Below are 18,968 nucleotides of genomic sequence, written 5' to 3' on the forward strand. Positions count from 1 at the left end.
AGTGAACTCTGCTGTAAAAAGGCTACAATGCAGATGATGGTGATTCACATTCAAATGTTCAGGGGTTTTCCTTTACTGTAAAGTAATATTTATTTCATACAGTCTATGCCTCAGAACCTGGATCCTGGAATACTGTGACTCTAGGTAACTTCCTTAGTGAAGAAATACTCATTTATGAAATCTCAATGCAAACTTACGCTGAACTATGACTTGACTCGATGAAAAACAAACTGAATAGATAGATTGAAATTCCAGATAGACATTTGTGTCATTTTTTTTCTTCCAATGTAAACCTTTATTGATTGTGTAAACTAATCCTGCATACTTCACAGTACATGGTACAAGAATGAATCAGTCCCATACAGTCAGGATTCAGAGGCCATGTGCAAACATAACTAACATAGGCTATGCATTTTGAGGGACATAGTGCACTCATGCAAGCATCTCTTTAAAATCCAACATTGTCATTAAAACATTGCGTTCACCCTCAACATAGTGCATACTTCCTCCATACAAATTGCATACATTCCAAATAGTGCACACATTCCATCAATTACACTCTTGCTTTCTACATGATACGTACATCTACAGATACTTCGTTCTGACTGTTTAGTTTACACTCCTCGTGTAGAGCCCACATTCACTCTGACTGTTTAGCTTAAACTCCTCGTGTAGAGCCCACATTCACTCTGACTGTTTAGTTTAAACTCCTCGTGTAGAGCCCACATTCACTCTGATTGTTTAGTTTAAACTCCTCGTGTAGAGCCCACATTCACTCTGACTGTTTAGTTTACACTCCTCGTGTAGAGCCCACATTCACTCTGGCTGTTTAGTTTAAACTCCTCGTGTAGAGCCCACATTCACTCTGACTGTTTAGTTTAAACTCCTCGTGTAGAGCCCACATTCACTCTGATTGCACAATCCTCACAACATATTGCATAGTAACCCACTACATATAGTGTGGTCTTGATAACAGTATTTCTAGACTATAGGATATTGCATACTTGCTCATATAGTGCATATGTGTTGTTCATGTGGAGTACACATTGTTGTTAAACTGTACAGTACATCACACTATCAAACACATTTTTCATACAGCCATTGCATCGTTTTTCTAAAACTTGCAACAGGAAAAATATGAAACATTTTCAACATTGTGGAAGTTAAATCCCCCCCCCCAAAAAAATCTAAATATGAATTGCAGTTGCTCCGAATGATTAGTCACATTATTGGTTACAAAAAGCGGCAAAAGTTACAAAATATAAAAGCTGCACAGAGTAAAAATGTCCACATGAAATCCCAGAAGTAATTGGAGTTGTGTGGAAAAATGTACATGAAACTTTGCAGTCGATCCATTAGAACCAATCTGAAGATGTATAGATGTCCCTGCACAGTTAAGTGAATGAACCAGTCCAACGTTTATATTTCGATATTGATACATTTGTTTAAAAATGTATCAAAGCTGTTGAGGAAAAACAAGGGTAAAATCCCAACATATTTTTTTGGTCTGGACCAGAGAGCAGAAACCATTCTACGTTGCACTTTCATTCCATTTCTCTCGCATCACCCTACAATATTTAACAGGATTGTCCTTGGGAAAAAAAATCGAAACCCTCTGAGAATTTGAATGATTCTCAGAAGCAAATGATAAAATTGTTTGTTGATTCATTTGCATAGATTTCAAGATGCATTTCTATGTTTCTATTTTTAATGAATTTCATGTGTTCTATCTATACACACATTATCGGAATACTATGTGCTCTGTCCAATATAAAATACTTGTTTGCCTCCCCTTGATAATAAAATCAGTGGTGGATTCCACCAATAAGCCATATAACCTCCAGTGTCAAATATATATATTTTTGCCAGGTACTGTAGCATACGTGCATGATAAATCCAATGACCATTAACCAGAAGCAGTTTACAAGACCTTTACTATGTGTGTGTGTGTGTGTGTGTGTGTGTGTGTGTGTGTGTGTGTGTGTGTGTGTGTGTGTGTGTGTGTGTGTGTGTGTGTGTGTGTGTGTTGCTTACAATCCGAGAACAGAACTTGCGCTGAGTGAGGCTGACGCGAAGTGCGTGCACATACACAGACAAGCACAAGTAAACAAACAAGCACACATACGCATCGACAGATCAGCTGACCCGCGGCCCCGAACGTACGGCAGATGTGACAGATACAGCTGTGTGTAGAGTCGTCTCAGAGAGGCCGGTGTACCATCACAACAGAGCGCACACAGCGCACACGCACACTTCTCACAACCCTCACTAAACACGGGGCTAGTGGCCTATGCCGTCTGTGTTGAATGGTATACTCCGGCTCCGGAACAACAACTCCGCTTCAAGGTCTATGTGTCTACCATTCGGACTCATGGGCGTTCCATACGCCAGTCCAATATGCTTCAATATGGGTATTAGTCTACGTTCTTCTCAACTATCATGGTCCACATCCGTCTGCTTATCGCAGATATGTCCATTTGTGTCCATGTATCCAGCCAGTTAGCTGTGGGAGGACAGAAACGCAACAGTTCACAGTGGTCCGTTTAAACTTCTACTTTGATTGGTATATCCGGACGTTCAGAAGACAGTCTGGGGGTTAGGCCCACAGACACAGCTGTGGTTGAGTATCCATTGGTATCTGTGACTCAACAGTACATTACCCTATTTTCAGCTGTGGTTGAGTATCCATTGGTATCCATGACTCAACAGTACATTACCCCATGTTCAGTCCAGGCTGAAGGGAGATCCCTCAATTGCAACAAAGTGCTTCAGGTTTAACAAGAGGATTCAATCCGCTTCCATTTAGGTGAGGTGGGCACCACTATGTTCGGAAATGGACATCCCTATTGGTGAGGTGGGGTGGCCGTCGGCAGGTGGTGGACTTCAGAGGGAGGCGGAGCCAGATGACTGGCCTTGACATCATAACTTCAATGTGATGGGTCACCTAGGGGGGATTGAAGGGCAGAGGTTAAAACGTGCTCCCTTTTACGGGTCTAACAGGCAAGCTTGCATTAGTAGAGCGAAGCAGAGGGGAATTTTGGGTAGAATGGGATTCAATTTGAGCCAAGTATTTGCTCTCTTCATGGACCCCCTCTGGGTGTGAGTGGATCTACTACAAGGATTGTAATATGGTGCCAAGTGGCATATACCTCAAAGGAACTTTTAATACAATGCGTATGTCTTAACATGTAATTGTAGAGTAATGCGTCTGTCATATACTTTATAGTACAGCTGTCACTTATGTTGAGATATACTTAATATTCTGACTTGATACACTTGTCCTCAGCTGGACACCCCTCCTCACAACACGCACGCACGCACGCACACGCACACACACACACACACAGACACACACCCCCAGACCTAGCTAGACAGGTCTGCAATATGCCTTGCCCCCCCCCCCCCCCCCCCCCCACACATGTCTAGTAGCTACAGTCCAGACATAAGCTGCCCTCTACCCACCACCCCAATCCCAACAGACACACACCCAGTTACTGCCCACCCTCCACCTCCCTCCCACCCTCATCCATTCCCAACACAGTCTCAGTCTCCATCGCCCCACCACTGTCATTGTCTAAGCCCCTGAGTATTTTCCCACGCTTTATTTGTCTTTGTCCTGTTTGTGGCTGGCGGGGGGCCCTGATGAGGTCGCCATGGCAACCCACGTTGGCATTCCCCTGATTGGTGTACGTGGCGAGCTAATTATTCAGTGCATACGCTTTAAATAAACAATAAAGTAGGACGAATGGAAATGTGGACCCGAGTATTAGACAGGCTGTGATTAACACTAAGCTGCAACGCCAACAAAACATTTGAGGGGATACTGTTTCAGTGGGACGACCTAATTCTCTTCTTACTTCGCCATCCAAATATTTTCAAAGGATTTAGAATGTAAATGATTGATGTTGTAATATATTAATACAATAAAAAGATAATTCTCATTACAAGTCCAACTCTAATTGTATTTCTTTGATTATATCTTGTTTGCTTTCAAACAAATCAGAATGTTGATATTTAGCATTATGAGGGGATAATATGACGTGTGTGTGTGTGTGAGTGTGTGTGCATGTGTTGCTACTCTACTTGAATGGCAACTTAATAGCGAGGGAAAACTGCATTTGCCTTCAGTTCCTCAACTAGGGATTCATGTGATGAGGAGAGGGTGGAGAACTGGCTCCACAAGAGCACCTTGTTAATCTAAGGCTTCTAAGCACTCCTATGGCAAACAAAGGTGTGTGTGTGGGGGGGGGGGGGGGGGGGGGGGGGGGGGGGTTCCGGAAGAGGGGGGTTACCATGACAGTGGGCAACATTGTTTACCAATTCTCCCTTTTCATTAATCAGGGCGAGCCGGCTCTAATTGGCATTTTGCTTAAGCCGGTCTCCAGACCCCTCTCCGTCCACTGGTCTAAATAATGGCGTTACGCCACAAGTGCCGCCGTACTGACGGAGGACAATGCTCCGCTTGTCGGCTGCGCTGGGCAAGGCTGAACCCACCCCCACACCCTCTTCTTCCCTCTTAATACCCCCCCCCCCCTTAAATAAACCTCACATGGAAAGACAAAGAAAGCCTCTCACTATTGAGACCTCACTGTCTTCTCTCTCTCCCCATCGGTCTCCCCTCCCTCCATCTCTCTCTCTCTCCCCTCTCATTTACTCTGCTCTCACGCGGAGCTTCCTCTTCCTCATTTCTCTTTCTGCCTGCTCCTCTTCTCTCTTCCCAAGTTGGCCCCTTGAGTTTCCATGGACATGGACAGAGTGATCAACACTACTAGAAGTGTTAATTGTCCTACCAGATATTGGAAAACATCTCGTCAGTGTGTGTGCGACTTTATATTCTCAGTATGTCCATTGGTGCATCCCGTTTCAATCGGTTTCCTCTTAACTCATATTTGAGTTCTTCTCGAGACTAAACCAATTCTGTCACCTGAACACATGAAATACTATCAAGTAAGGGTGTTACAGTACTCTTCAGCTGTCAGTGGATCAAATGTTCAATAACTCTGTGTACAAAATATCCTTGTGGGGATATCTATTAAATTGTGTGTGTATAAAGGAATGTGCCCATGCTTTTTGAGTTAATGTTCTGTGTGAGGTTATTTTATGTCATAGTAGAGTGTGTGTGCGTGTGTGTGTGTGTGTCTGTGTCTAGTGTCTATGCATGTATACACAGTGCTCTGTGCTGATAACATGGTGTGTGTATAGGTATGTGTGAGTGTGTGTGTAGCAGGTTATCTTTCACATGATCTAACCATCCTCAGCTACATGCTCCATGAATATAAAACGCTTTCATGCCCCATATGCAAATAGACCCACAGTGTTGTCATTAATATGCACTCGTAATTATAACGCCTTCCGTTGATTTGATTCATGTAGCCGAAATAAGTCAGGTAAAATAAATTCCTCTAATTCACAAAATGGCGGAACAACGACATTTGCAGTCTTGTCGCAAGGAGGGGCACAATGAACACTGCATGAGGACGAGGAAGACCACAGCTGCCCCTCAGAATGCCAGCTTAAAAGACATAAAATACAGAGTGGCTTCGTGATTAACTCAGATCACATTCCCTCTCCCATAACGCCTCTCAGGCAATCTATGCAATTAACACACTGCCAGTAATTAACGCAGTCTCGAGGCAGCCAATGGGGCAGGAAAGCGAGAGGGGGCAAAAGCGCAATGGGTGGAAGGCGCAGGATTGGGAATAGGGCACTAAAACAACAGTACCTACGTGCTGCCATTTTGTGCCAGTCCTTGTCCTATTCTAAGATGGTGGCAGCAGGGCTGTGACTCGTTGTGCAGGAGAAGGGGGCAAACTAGGGAGGGAGGAGGGAGGGAGCGAAGGATGCTGGGATAGAGAAGTGAGTATCTTTCATTTAGTCAGTGCATTACAGAATGGTTACCAGGACAGAGAAACAAGGGGGGTGGGACAGATGGAGGAAGGGAGATGATTGTCAGGTCTATAGGCCAATGAGCAGGACATGCACGCATGTCTTTCTCAGGTTCACACACACACGCACACACACACACACACACACACACACACACACACACACACACACACACACACACATCCATACATTGATACATATTGTGCACGCTTAAAGAATTACTACAGTAGAAATATGAGGGAGGAGATGTATCTGGAAAAATGTACACACAAACCAATACAAACATTTGATATACACACTATGGATGAACAACAAGATGATGTGGCTATATTTGCTTTATTCCACACAAGTAACATCTACATGCGCGTGCGCGCGCACACACACACACACACACACAAACAACCAAGATACCCGTTCTCATGGTATGGTCTGCCCCTGAGCATGCAAATGACATTCATTATGCAAATGCATGCAAATCAGATCCAACCATCTGAGAATCCAGGCTAGAAAAAAAACGAGGAGAATAAAATGAAATGAATGAGAGTGAGTGAGACAGAAAGGAGAAACGTGGGGCGGTAGTGTGAAAGGAGAAAGTACGGTGTCCTATGCTAGAGCAACAAGGCGAGGGCAGATCGTTTGTCGAATCAACAAACAATCGCTAGATCTGATTGCCATTTCCATGTTAGAATCTCAGTCTTTAACCAATTGGAATTACCTTACAGAACCGTGGCAATTTCAAACAGCTCACCAAACATTGAGTCTCATGAATGCAGTCACTCAGTCAGCTAACAAATTCAATCTTCCATTGGCACCGATGTCTACGAACACGGAACAGGGATGAGAGACGCGATAGTCTAATAGTGCAAAGGCAGAGTGTACCAACAGGTCTAGTTAGTCACTTTCTACGGATCATTTACACGTCTAGGTGGACAAGTCATGCTACAGTAGTTAGCAGTGTCCAGCTATAGCTAGCACTCTAAATAGTCAAATAACTGCAGATCAATCGTGCATTATCTTCAAACCAAATACTTTGAAGCTTTGATTACCATGGCAAACAGTTTATCTGAGCAGAGCAGAGAGATGTTGTGGGGTGGGAACTTGCGTAATACATGTTAGCTTGGGGCCTCTGATTCGCTAGGGGCCACTTCGTTTTTTTTTGAAAGCTGGACACACTTATAACATATTGGCATCGAAGGCAACAAAGCTACATCTCATTTATAATACATCAATCTCAGATTTGACCAGAATGAAAATGTTATATTCGGACCCTTTTCAAACACCAAAGAAAGTACTAAATGGAACTAGCCTCACAATACAAAATAATCAGACCCCCGAGAATAGAATGAACTGAAATCGAATGATCAGAGAATCAAATAAACAAAAGAATCAGTCAACAAATATTTAAATGAGCAGATACTGTACACATTGTACAGGGGGAACAAAAAACAGGGCCAGGGGAGGAAAGCTAAGCTGCCTCATTACCGCTCCTTAGAGCAAAACTGTGAGCTAAGTACTTCATTTCTTGTCAAAGCATCTAAGATGGACGCCTCTTTGTGAACAAGAGTGTGGTATTTAGGAAAGAGGGAAAATGGAGCAGGGTGGAGTTTGTTTTATAGTGGGGGGGGGTGCCGGATGGGTCAGGCAGGTCACCCGTGACACAAGTCAGTATTGGACGTCCATCCGGCTGAGGACGTCGGGAGATGACATGGAAACGGGCCACTAGGGGCAACAGTGAGCGCTGTTACCTTCAAGTTGGCTTTGGTTTTGCAGATCGGGAGGATGGATGCGAGTAAGCATTTGCCTCTGGTTCCAAAGGTTGCGTGTACGAATCCGGCGCTATAATGTTAAGGCCCCTCGGCCCTGGCTTGAAAAATACTGTATGCAAAATAAGCCGCCGTTCTAGAGACCCTGACATTATTGACGCAGGTGGAGATGAAGATGAACGGATTGTAATGTGTACCGTTTGCTTTCTGTGTGAATACCACAGATTGGGTCGAGTGTTTGCATGGAAGTATGTCTGTAGGTAGGTAGAAATAGTGTGTGTGTGTGTGTGTGTGTGTGTGTGTGTGCGTGCGTGCGTGCATGCGTGTGTGTGTGTGTGTGGTTGAGAGGATTCCTTGGTGTATGGCAAAAATGCTTGTATTTTTTTTTTTTTACTGCAATCGCTAACTCACTTGGCCAGTGAAAGGTGAGGGAGGCCTTTTACTCTCATACTGTCTTTTACTCTTTCACTGCGGTGGAGGAAACAGCTAGGTCTCTATCTCTCTTTCTCTATCACTCTTTTTCCCCTCCTTTAGACAATACTAATGGTAATCAAATTACAGTATACCTTTACTCATATGTACCTTTCACAAAGTTACAGCATAAAGTGCTTAACTATGTTTCAAATTCAAACATACTGTAAATCATGCCAAACTGTAATGGCTTGCCTCAACCATTTCAAAGGCTCATTCACTTAAAAGAAGGCCAGCATCCCGGAGTCACTGTTGACGTTGAGACTGGTGTTTTGCGGGTACTATTTAATGAAGCTGCCAGTTGAGGACTTACTTGGCGTCTGTTTGTCTGTCTGCACTTGTCCTCCTGCTCAGTTGTGGACCGGGGCCTCCCATTCCTCCTTCTATTCTGTTTAGGTACAGTTTGCGCTGTTCTGTGAAGGGAGTTGTACACAGCGTTGTGCAAGATCTTCAGTTTCTTGGCAATTTCTCGCAGGGAATAGCCTTAATTTCTCAGAACAAGAATAGACTGACTTTCATAAGAAAGTCTTTGTTTCTGGACATTTTGAGCCTGTAATCGAACCCACAAATGCTGATGCTCCAGATACTCAACTAGTCTAAAGAAGGCCAGTTGTATTGCTTCTTTAATCAGAAGAACAGTTTTAAGCTGTTCTAACATAATTGCAAAAGGCTTTTCTAATGATCAATTAGCCTTTTAAAATGATAAACTTGGATTAACTGACACAACATGCCATTGGAACACAGGAGTGATGGTTGCTGATAATGGGCCTTTGTACGCCTATGTAGATATTCCATAACAAAATCAGCCGTTTCCAGCTACAATGGTCATTTAGAACATTAACAATGTCTACACTGTATTTCTGATCAATTTGATGTTATTTTAATGGACAAAAAAATAGCTTTTCTTTCAAAAACAAGGACATTTCTAAGTGACCCCAAACTTTTGAACAGAGGTATATGTAACGTGGGTCTGTCTGCCGCTAACAGCTTAGCTTCTTCCACAGTCCGACTGCCCCATACTGGGCTCGAACCAGTGATCCTTTGCTTCGCAACACACGTGACCATTCTCCTTGACAAAGTACCTCTTGGATGGCTCCATCGGCAACATTTTAAGCTTGCTCTGAAGTGAGCTTACGGTACATTCTTAGCTGCTACACATATAACCCCTCAAACCTGCTATGCATCCTCATGTGAGCTTAACATTAGTGACAATTGAGTCTGACGTACTGTACCTTTAAGTCTTCTGATCGGTTGGCTGGGCACAAACGCTGAGTCACTTCCTCTCGGGCGTCGGCCATTTTGTTTTGTTTGTCGGGCACAAGAAACAGGCCTTGCGGGAGCGCAATGGGATTCTTGTTACTTTCGGTTATCTAGCTTTATGAAGAATGTACACCACTCATACAGCTAGATAACCAAAGATAACAGCCAACCCCTCGGGCCCACCCAGACCCACGCGGCTAGGCTGGATACACACACCTGTAGACGAAGGATAAGAAAACGACACACTCTTATTACGGCAAAGTATTGAATGTGAAGAGAGCGCGGACAAACGTACACTTGGTTTTGTCATGAAGTTGAAAGGCTTTCAATATCAAAGAAAAACAAATAATCACAGAATTCTATCAACTTAAAACAATTTGACCCAATACACAGTGCCACACAACCTCATAAACAGTAGCCTACAGATTTCCAGTCATCCTCAATATGTGCAGCACAAGCTTTTGCCTCCAATTATTTGTCTATTAATTGACCAATCGTGTTGTTAATAATGAGACTAGTCATGTTACCAAGTGTGTGAATTATATTTCAATCAGCTATTGTCAAAGGGGACCACAAGCTTACTCTTGTTATGTGGCCGGAAGTATCTACTATAGTAGGCCTGTATTATACCAAAATCATTACAGTTATTTTTAAATTAAGAGATCAATTGAACATTATAAGACTTTCATTCACTGGTCCTGAATAAACATCACTTGTCTCCCAACCTGACACCCAATCCGCTATCAGAATACGAGGTGTGCTTGTTCAATGACTCACTTAGAAAATTACTACTGCTATCAAATAGCAAATCATGAGTAAATATCATGGCACTGGCATATGCCTATCAGTATGGCCTGTTATTAATCACTGCATTAGAAACCTACAGCCAATTCGTTAGACTGTTATCCCCAACTGTTGCGATAATATGACGGAGGTTGGTTTTTGCTTGAGCCACTTTGTTGTTCAAATCGATGGGAGATCAGTAGAGAACACGGACACACACATCCGATTCAACCAAGAACATCATTGTTGCTTCGTGTTCTGCTTTGGTCAAATAAATGATGAGCATTTCAGGAGCATAAGGGTGACGGAGTGCGTGTGAGAGAGAGGGATGACACCAGAGAGAGGGATGAAGCCAGAGAGAGGGATGAAGCCAGAGCGAACTCGTTGCGTTTCCATTCGTGTGTCTGCAGTAAGGTGTGACTTCTCATCACGACGAGAGCAGCCAACAGAGGAGCACACAGTATAACAACACGCACACACACACACACACACACACACACACACTGTAATTTGAAGCCTTTCACGTAATGATGTATTGATTAGGGATTCATTTCCAATGTATTCTCAGAAGACATTTACCCAAACAATAAAAAAAAAAAAATGTAAAAAGATCTATTGATGAATATACTATCTATATAACTACAAGCTAACAGAATGAAATATGTCTTAGGGTTATCACATACCGTATTCACATTTGTCACTTTTGAATTTTGAACATCACTTCTCTGCTTCATGTTTGGAACTGGTTTCAATATAATTCCACATTGCTTTTGCGGAGATCACATCATGGTTTTTGCAGAGCTCTGTTTCTAATGTCTTATGTCGCCCTAATATAATTTATTAAGTACACTTACCCGCTCAGAATGTTTGTGTTTCATGATATATACTGAGGTTTGTAAAGCAAAGTCTACCTAAAAGCTAAGAATAGGTTGATGTAAAAGCATTCCATAGACACCCTTTAGATTATTACTTATTACAAACCAGGTTGTTTGAGCCCTGAATGCTGATTGGCTGAAAACCCATATACCACCGGTATGAGAAAAAAAATATTTGTACTGTTCTAATGACATTGGTAACCAATTTATAATGGCAATAAGGCACCTCGGGGGCGAATATACCACGGCTAAAGGCTGGCACTCCACGTTGCGACATGCGTAAGCAGCCCCTAGCTATATTGGCCATATACCACACCCCCTTGTGCCTTATTGCTTAAGTATATATAGAGTCCTATTGGAAGCACTATTCAGCTAAATAGGGATGTTGAGACAGTCATTTTAAGACCATAAACATACACACATTTTCTTCGGCAAAGTGAAGGTCCTTTTTCGTCATTATTATTATGATTATTTCGCATATTATATACAATAACCGTAGTTATACATATTTGTATTTAGTATATTCATTTAATCAAATAATAAGTGTCTGAATAATTACATCATTTGTGTTTCGTTGTGTTATAATGCATCTGAGACGCAGGGATTCGTGTCTGCAAATGTATCACTGTTGGATTCAATTAAAACTGTATTACAGTGAACGATTTTCCACTGTAACATCAGTCACTGTTTTCCAAAGGAATAAGTCATGCATAAGTGGGTGCATTGCCCGCAACGGTGCCTAATTTAAATGACCTACGCTTCCATATATGTATCTACATTAATATCCCATCGAATATTTGACCCCATCTAGTTGCGTGATTCCAATATCAAGATGATTTGATGAATGAATTCAACCGTTAATATGAAACAAAACCCTGAGAAATTATTTTCTAATAAAATAATATATTCACGTTGCATATGCCCACACTATTAAGTTGATTGCAGAAAAGCTTCATTTCTAAGCACCTTGTTCAGAGAATAAATTGGTTTTATAATGTATTTTCTTTACAGAAATGAACACTGCATCGTGATTGGCAGAACAGGTGAAGTGACGTCTTTCATAAGGAAGACGCACAACTAAAACTCACTTTCCCGATCAGTTTGTTATGGGTCTTTTCTGTAATAACGCAACGCATATTTATTCCATATTCTTTGAGTATTCGTGTTCGTCGGATCAAATTAGTATGCATTTCATAATATATCTGATAGATGATTATTATACTCTAAACAAACACATTAGGAAAATTAAGATTATTTATTTGAAGGCTGACTATTTGGAACAAATTCTGTAGCCTATGACAAATCAAACAATACAAACACGTACGATTCTTGAAATAGGCTATAGGCCTGTTCCTCAAACCGGTTTTTAAATGTCAGAGCTCCGTTTGTCTTAGAAATTAACATTTGGATTTTGGTCAAGATGTCTAGAAAGTTTGGCTGCTCAAGAGGTCGATTTTCTTTATTTTGTGTTATCGACTGTAAGAACAAATATCAACGAAGAAGCCAAAATCATCAAGGACAAGATATTGAGGACACCTTTACGTCTTACTTTAAATTATTTTTTTGCCATTTTAAATATGATATTGATATAGGCCTAGATATTAAACGTTTAGGCCTACAATAAACTTTATCAAAATGATGGCGATACCTTGATATACAAGTTGAGCGATACATATTTATGTGAGTGTGTGCGTGCGCAATTGCGGTGTGAGAGGAAGAGAGAGAGAGAGAAAGAGAGCGAGACATTTTCATAGTGCAAAATTAGACTTGATGTGTATCTGAAGAACACACACACTGAACACGTTGTATGCAGAACTATGGTCTCATATACATTTCTAACGATGCGCAAAGCCCCACTCGAAGTGTCCCCAAAGAGAAACAGATGTGATTTCGTTAGTTACACACCCTATTGCTCATGAGTCATGTGATTGCTGCTACACAGGTAGGCCTATCAAACGAATTTTAAATTCCATCTGGTGCATTTGGAATATCCTCAGTCTTTGTAGCTTACTCTGGTGATAATATGAGGCCTATGTGTACAAATTAAGGATGCGTTCAAGTTAATTTAAGACTGACATGGGACAAATTGACTGGTTGTTCAAATCACTTATATGTATAGTGTAGACCTATGGGCCTATCAACGGTAATAAAAAAAATAACAAAAAAAATAATAATTATATACACTTATATATATTACCTGTGCAACGTCGTATGCTACTTCATCTTATATTGTGGGAGGAAGTGCTGAAATTGAAGGAATAAGACGTTAGTGGTCGAAAATGGAAAATGATACCCAAGCAATCTCATAATTCAGATGCAGCTATAAAATAACGCTATAAAAATATTTTATAGGGCTGCTGATAACTATTGTCGTCCATTGGAAATGGAAAGCCATGGGAATAAATACAACTGCAGTAAGTGCCAAGCGTTAGTGATCTCAAATCAGTGTGTGTGTGTGTGTGTGTGTGTGTGTGTGTGTGTGTGTGTGTGTGTGTGTGTGTGTGTGTCTGTGTGTGTGTGTGTGTGTGAAAATACCTGACGCACGTGTCATGTTCAATTGAAACAGTCTTAAGCATGAAGTAATGACACTTAAAGTAGCTTACAGGCAGGTGCTTTTAATCACCAAAACACTTGTACTGTTCCAACCCCATTGGTGACCATAATAGGCCACTATAAATCAATAGTTATTCTTGCCCTGCATCAGTTGTATCGCCGATGCATTGTGTAACCTTATCAATAACTACCCTTATATCTTGATTGTAACAGCATAATACAGGGCATGGCAACAATGCTACCATTTAAGTTAGCAACTTCTAAGTTGGCAACATCAAAATCACCTTCAGCTTAGCATAAACACCAGTTATGCAGAACAGAATAGGCTAACACCGTAATATTAACAACAACAAGCCTAATAATAATTACTAATGTGGCCTAACTAGTAACTATTAATAAGGTTAATAATAACAATAATAATAATAATAATAATAATGGGCATTTCATAGTTAATGATAGGCCTAATGTTATTAAGTTAGGAATTAAATCGTTTAATATAGATCCAAACTCTATAGGCCTGCCTAGTTTAAGCCATAAAACCACGTCACGTTTCAACACCACTCCCAATCCACAATCGAAAAGGTTTTTAATCAACCTCTTTCAAAATCAGATTTACAGGAGTTTAGTCCCAAAATACCCCAATCCTTGTAATCACACATTTCACAAGGAGGTGGGGTGACGCGAGGAAATAATCGCCTGAGCACAACTTCACAGCTCACTAGCAGACATTTCAATTGACAAATGTGCAATTTATTTCCAATTACATGCCTGTTATGAAAGGGACCTATAGATTGGACTAATAGCCATGAGAAAACGACTCAGGTCGGATGCTGACCTTCTGTTTGGGAGGTAAACCACTCACATGACAAGGTTGTCTGTTTCAGAAAACAGAAAGTGCACATTAGATGTTTGAAATTCCACTTTTCCCTCCACAGAAATGTTAAACATGATTTACAGGCCACATAAAGCGCTTTGCTCTATAATCCCCATGCTGCTCGAGCCCATGTGTTGTGTCCGCGCGCAGCTGGTTTCACGTAATCATGTAATCATCTTTGCTTTTAACTCTTGGCCCTTTATGAATAGACCACTAATATTTTAACAGTGCATTTCAAACATATAAAACAATTATTTTTTTGGATTGTCTGGATGATAGCCTTGCTCAATACGCCATAGCCACACGCGAAGACATTGGCCTGCCTATACATTAAACAATCGTTCAGAAAAGCAGTTACATTATAGCCTATATAGTGTGTTGAAGAAGATGGGTTGGATTTAAGTGACACCCAGGCAGACGAGGCAAGTTTGAATGTCGGCCTATCTGGTAGGCTACTTTCAAGGTTGGCAAAAGGAATAAAGGCTTATACAATGATGGCTTATTCCATCATATGGGGTGTGTGTTCATTGTAGCCTAAGGAAGGCCTATACTATCTGTTCTCGTTTTGCTATTGGTTGTAGGCTAAGATCACCATATGGCGCGAACACTGCATTGACCATACAATAAGAAGCAGGTGTATAAGAGGAACTCACCGTATGGCGGTATTTGGTCTTTAATAGATTTTCCCACAAAGCCTCAAAAAAGTCTGCAAACATCAAACGCGAAAAGCACGCACGTATGAATAAGTATCTATCATTATCTCCTTAAAGCGAAGTGACCCTATGTAGGCTATACATTCGCAGACCACACCAGCAAAACGATAATAAACGAGGAGAGAGGGAGAGAGCCATATGTCCAAGTGAATGCGATTTTAATCGGATAGAAAGCCAGCGTGACCTTCCAACTCCGTACCCAAGGAAACTTACCCAGAATGGCATCGTCCTATATAGCCTAATGAATCGTGCGCACTCGCTCACATAGGCTACTCTCATCATATCTGCATCTCCATGATAACAATAGGCTATAGAAGGCTTACATGTGTTGGGATACTTATTGTGTTGGTGACGTTCTACCTTCCCATACTAGCCTTCCATAAGAGAAGAGCCAATCTGATTCGTGAAAATTAGAAATGTACAAGTGTTAGATATTGACAATTTTTAAGGTATATCGATTTAATCCACAAATCGATGTTTCCCTTTCAACTGTATAACGTGAGTTCCCTTTTGACTGCCACTATCCCTCTTGCAAAGCACGGAACCTGCAATGCATTACGCATACCCAGAATGTAGAACTAACAGTCACCATATGCATAAAGACATTTCGCTGGCAACATCAGTCACAAATAGGCCTGTAAATTGTTAATTGATTCCATAACGTTCGACTCTTACCCTCAGAAGACAAGGGTGGATCTAGTGGGGTTGTCAAGCGCCTCTCACAACTGCCGACTTGTCTGTATGAGCAGAGCGATGTAAACGAAACGAGCACCTTCAGAATAACAGCAGTAGGTTCTCGAGCTTCGTGCTGACGGTTGATGGTGACGTCGCCTGGGACCATCCATCTGTTTTAAATCAACCGGGTCCTCCTGTTTCTTCACAGCAATCGTAGTAGTAATATTTCCCCATACAGACAACCTCGTCCTCCCCCCCTGTAAAAGGCAGAGTTGGGGCTGACCGTTCTCCTCGTCTTCCAACCTGAAGATAGACTGGTTGTGGTCTGGATCTCGTGTGTCCGAAATCATATACCATTGCAAAGACCCACCCCTTTGTGACAATGCGGTAACATCATTGTCCCCACCATCTGAAATTAACCAGACAAGTCGGTGGAGTGACAATGTGGACCTGCCTTAACATTCCAACCCCCTCCCCTCCCTCATCCCATATACACACACGCATTCACGCACGCACCTCTCTCTCTCTCTATCTCTCTCTCTCTCTCTCTCTCACACACACACACACACACACACACACACACACACACTTACACGTTTGTCTCTGGCCTATACACATCAATCATTACAAACAAACTTATAGTATTATAGGACTACATACTGGGGTGTATATTGGAGTAACCAAAATAGCTTAGCGTTACATTCAACTGGGGTATATTCATGTGGACGTCGTGAATTGTAACCAAGATATTGGCCTGGATAAATCAATACAGTTCATGATGGCGAAAAACACCAAAGTGAAATATATTTTATGCATAAATTAATACAGTATATTTCATAATGGTCCGCTAGTTGTTTTCAACTATTTAAAATAGTTCATGCATAGCAAACTAGAGCGCGTCCGTTAGGTCATAAGGTTTGGACAGTGCACTTAAATTGTCAGCCAGGTTCAGACTTCCAAGAAAGCGAGTTTTAGGGAGGCAGTCTGGGCTGGGTGCGTTATTATCATGATAATCACTCATGGGGTTGGGGCTAAGAAACCCTTTGAATATTTGTTCAATAGGGGCGAATCCACCAAACAGGCATTGTAGTTACTGGCTCACCCCTTATTGTTGATTTGAATAAATAAAAAAAGATGGCCTTGTCTTCTACATTTTTAAAATATTTTCCTGGAAACCACCTTATAAATACAGCCTAAACCGCTCTCGGCAAGGGGGCTCCTTTTGGACGTGCGGCTAATGGGCTATGGATAATACACAATGGCCCCGGTTTTCTCCCAGCAATGTATGGGAACCCGGATCCATAGCAGTTGACAAGAGAATTTCAGAATCGTGATCAGATGACTCAAGTTCATTAGCAACCCGAACCGCCCCACTCCCTCCTCCACAACTTCCAATCACACACAGGCGCGCGACACAAGTTGCCAAGATACAGTACCATGCGTGAGAAGCAGATACTTGGCAGGTCGTACTTCACAATCTCAGGACCTTGTAGACAGCTGCATACCACATACGTTATCACACTAATGCTTTATCACTGGTGCTACCAGACGAGACCAATACATTTAGCGGTACACGGTGAGAAATATATGCAATAGTAGATAACAAAAGGCTACTACGCACGCGCAATGCAATTTATAGAGAACCAAGACTAACTGAGAAAACTAACGTAGAGGGAATCATAAGAATCATGAGCAAATTAATTATTTTGAAGCAAAAGGCGAGTGTAGACCGATTATGTTGCGTTTCGATGTTTAATTCCTGCATCTTCAATGTTTTTTATAGAATGAATTACATTTCTAAGATTCATTTTCAAAACATTTAAAGCCAGCAACATAGCCTATGTTCGCAGTGTATCAACATAATGTTTTGATAAATCTAATTGAATAAAGAGTAAAATAAACACGCATAAGGAAAATGACCAAGCAGGATGCTTTATGGTTATTTTTAGGGTCCCTGTTCTAAAAAGAATTAAACTCGCTGGCAGCCTCTCACACTCCCCCCACTCCTGTCTCTATTCTGAGATGGTTACGTCCCTGTCGCGCCAATATTCAAATTTAGAGGCTATGATTTGAATGAGGAGAATGATGAAGGAGCATGATGAATGATGTGAAGGAAAACGGTACAATGTGGACATTTCAGGACGGTTTTATACAATTAGGCTTTAGCCTTCTGCTGCCCCAGTATCTGTGCGTTAGACATTTCGGCGATAAGTATGACGTGTGTCTTCTCTAACGCCCAGGAAGCTCCGATTCCAACTCCCATTAGAGAGCTCTGCAACTCTTTGAATGTCAAAATACGTTCCGTCATTCACCAAATATGGAGTTTCACTGAGCAACTATCCCCATTTACTCCCATTACAGCAAGTGTGTAGGCTACTTCTAAAAATTGTCTAAATATAATGTATAAAACAAGAAAATGCCTATTTACACCTTGCAATGTAAATCACTCAATCCTTCCATGCATAGGCCGGAAGTCTACAACAGCACATTGGATGTGCCGAACATTTTTTCGGTTAGTTGTAAAATTTTATTTCGAACTTTTTTGGAAGTACATACCGCCATAACGGGAGTAAATGAAAATAGTTGCTCAGCGAAACTCCATATTTGGTGAGAAATTAATGTATTTTGACATTTTATAACGCTTGCTGAGCTGTATAATGGGAGATGGAATCAGAGCCTCCTGGGCTAGAGATGTCATACTCATCAGAGAAGCAACACGTCAAGCTCATCGTCATTTCTAACTCAGGTGCACACTTTATTTAGGATAAAGTGCAAAACGCGCAAAACAGTAACAAGAATTATGTTTAAGAATAAACATATTCATGAATAAAACACGGAAGAAACAAGCCAGTCTGGCGTGTCAACAATACACACGTAACAACAAACAATCTTACACAAAGACATGATGGGGAACAGAGGAATAAATACATGTAGATTGATTGGGGAATGAAAACCAGGTGTGCAGGGAACAAGACAAATCAAATGGATACATGAATAATGGAGCGGCGACGCCGAACGCCGCCCGAACAAGGAGAGGAGCCGACTTCGGCGGAAGTCGTGACAGTACCCCCCGACGCGCGGCTCCACCGGCCTCGGGGACGACCCGGAGGGTGAG

The 18,968-nt window shown here is 41.6% G+C and overlaps 1 long non-coding RNA gene across 2 annotated transcripts; it reads right to left on the minus strand.

Annotated features, from left to right (window-relative positions):
- Nucleotides 1-270: 270 nt before the first annotated feature.
- Nucleotides 271-16,179, minus strand: LOC110496315. Of its 2 annotated transcripts, XR_002469543.2 has the most exons (4): nucleotides 15,854-16,179; nucleotides 13,236-13,282; nucleotides 9,353-9,596; nucleotides 271-2,944 (listed from the first exon to the last, which is right to left on the minus strand). It is a non-coding gene; the product is annotated as an uncharacterized LOC110496315 (long non-coding RNA). The 2 variants fall into 2 exon arrangements; XR_005037489.1 differs by lacking the exons at nucleotides 9,353-9,596; nucleotides 13,236-13,282; nucleotides 15,854-16,179 and adding an exon at nucleotides 8,434-8,494.
- Nucleotides 16,180-18,968: the final 2,789 nt, after the last annotated feature.

Source organism: Oncorhynchus mykiss, chromosome 18 (assembly GCF_013265735.2).
Source record: "Oncorhynchus mykiss isolate Arlee chromosome 18, USDA_OmykA_1.1, whole genome shotgun sequence".
Taxonomy (NCBI): Eukaryota; Metazoa; Chordata; class Actinopteri; order Salmoniformes; family Salmonidae; genus Oncorhynchus; species Oncorhynchus mykiss.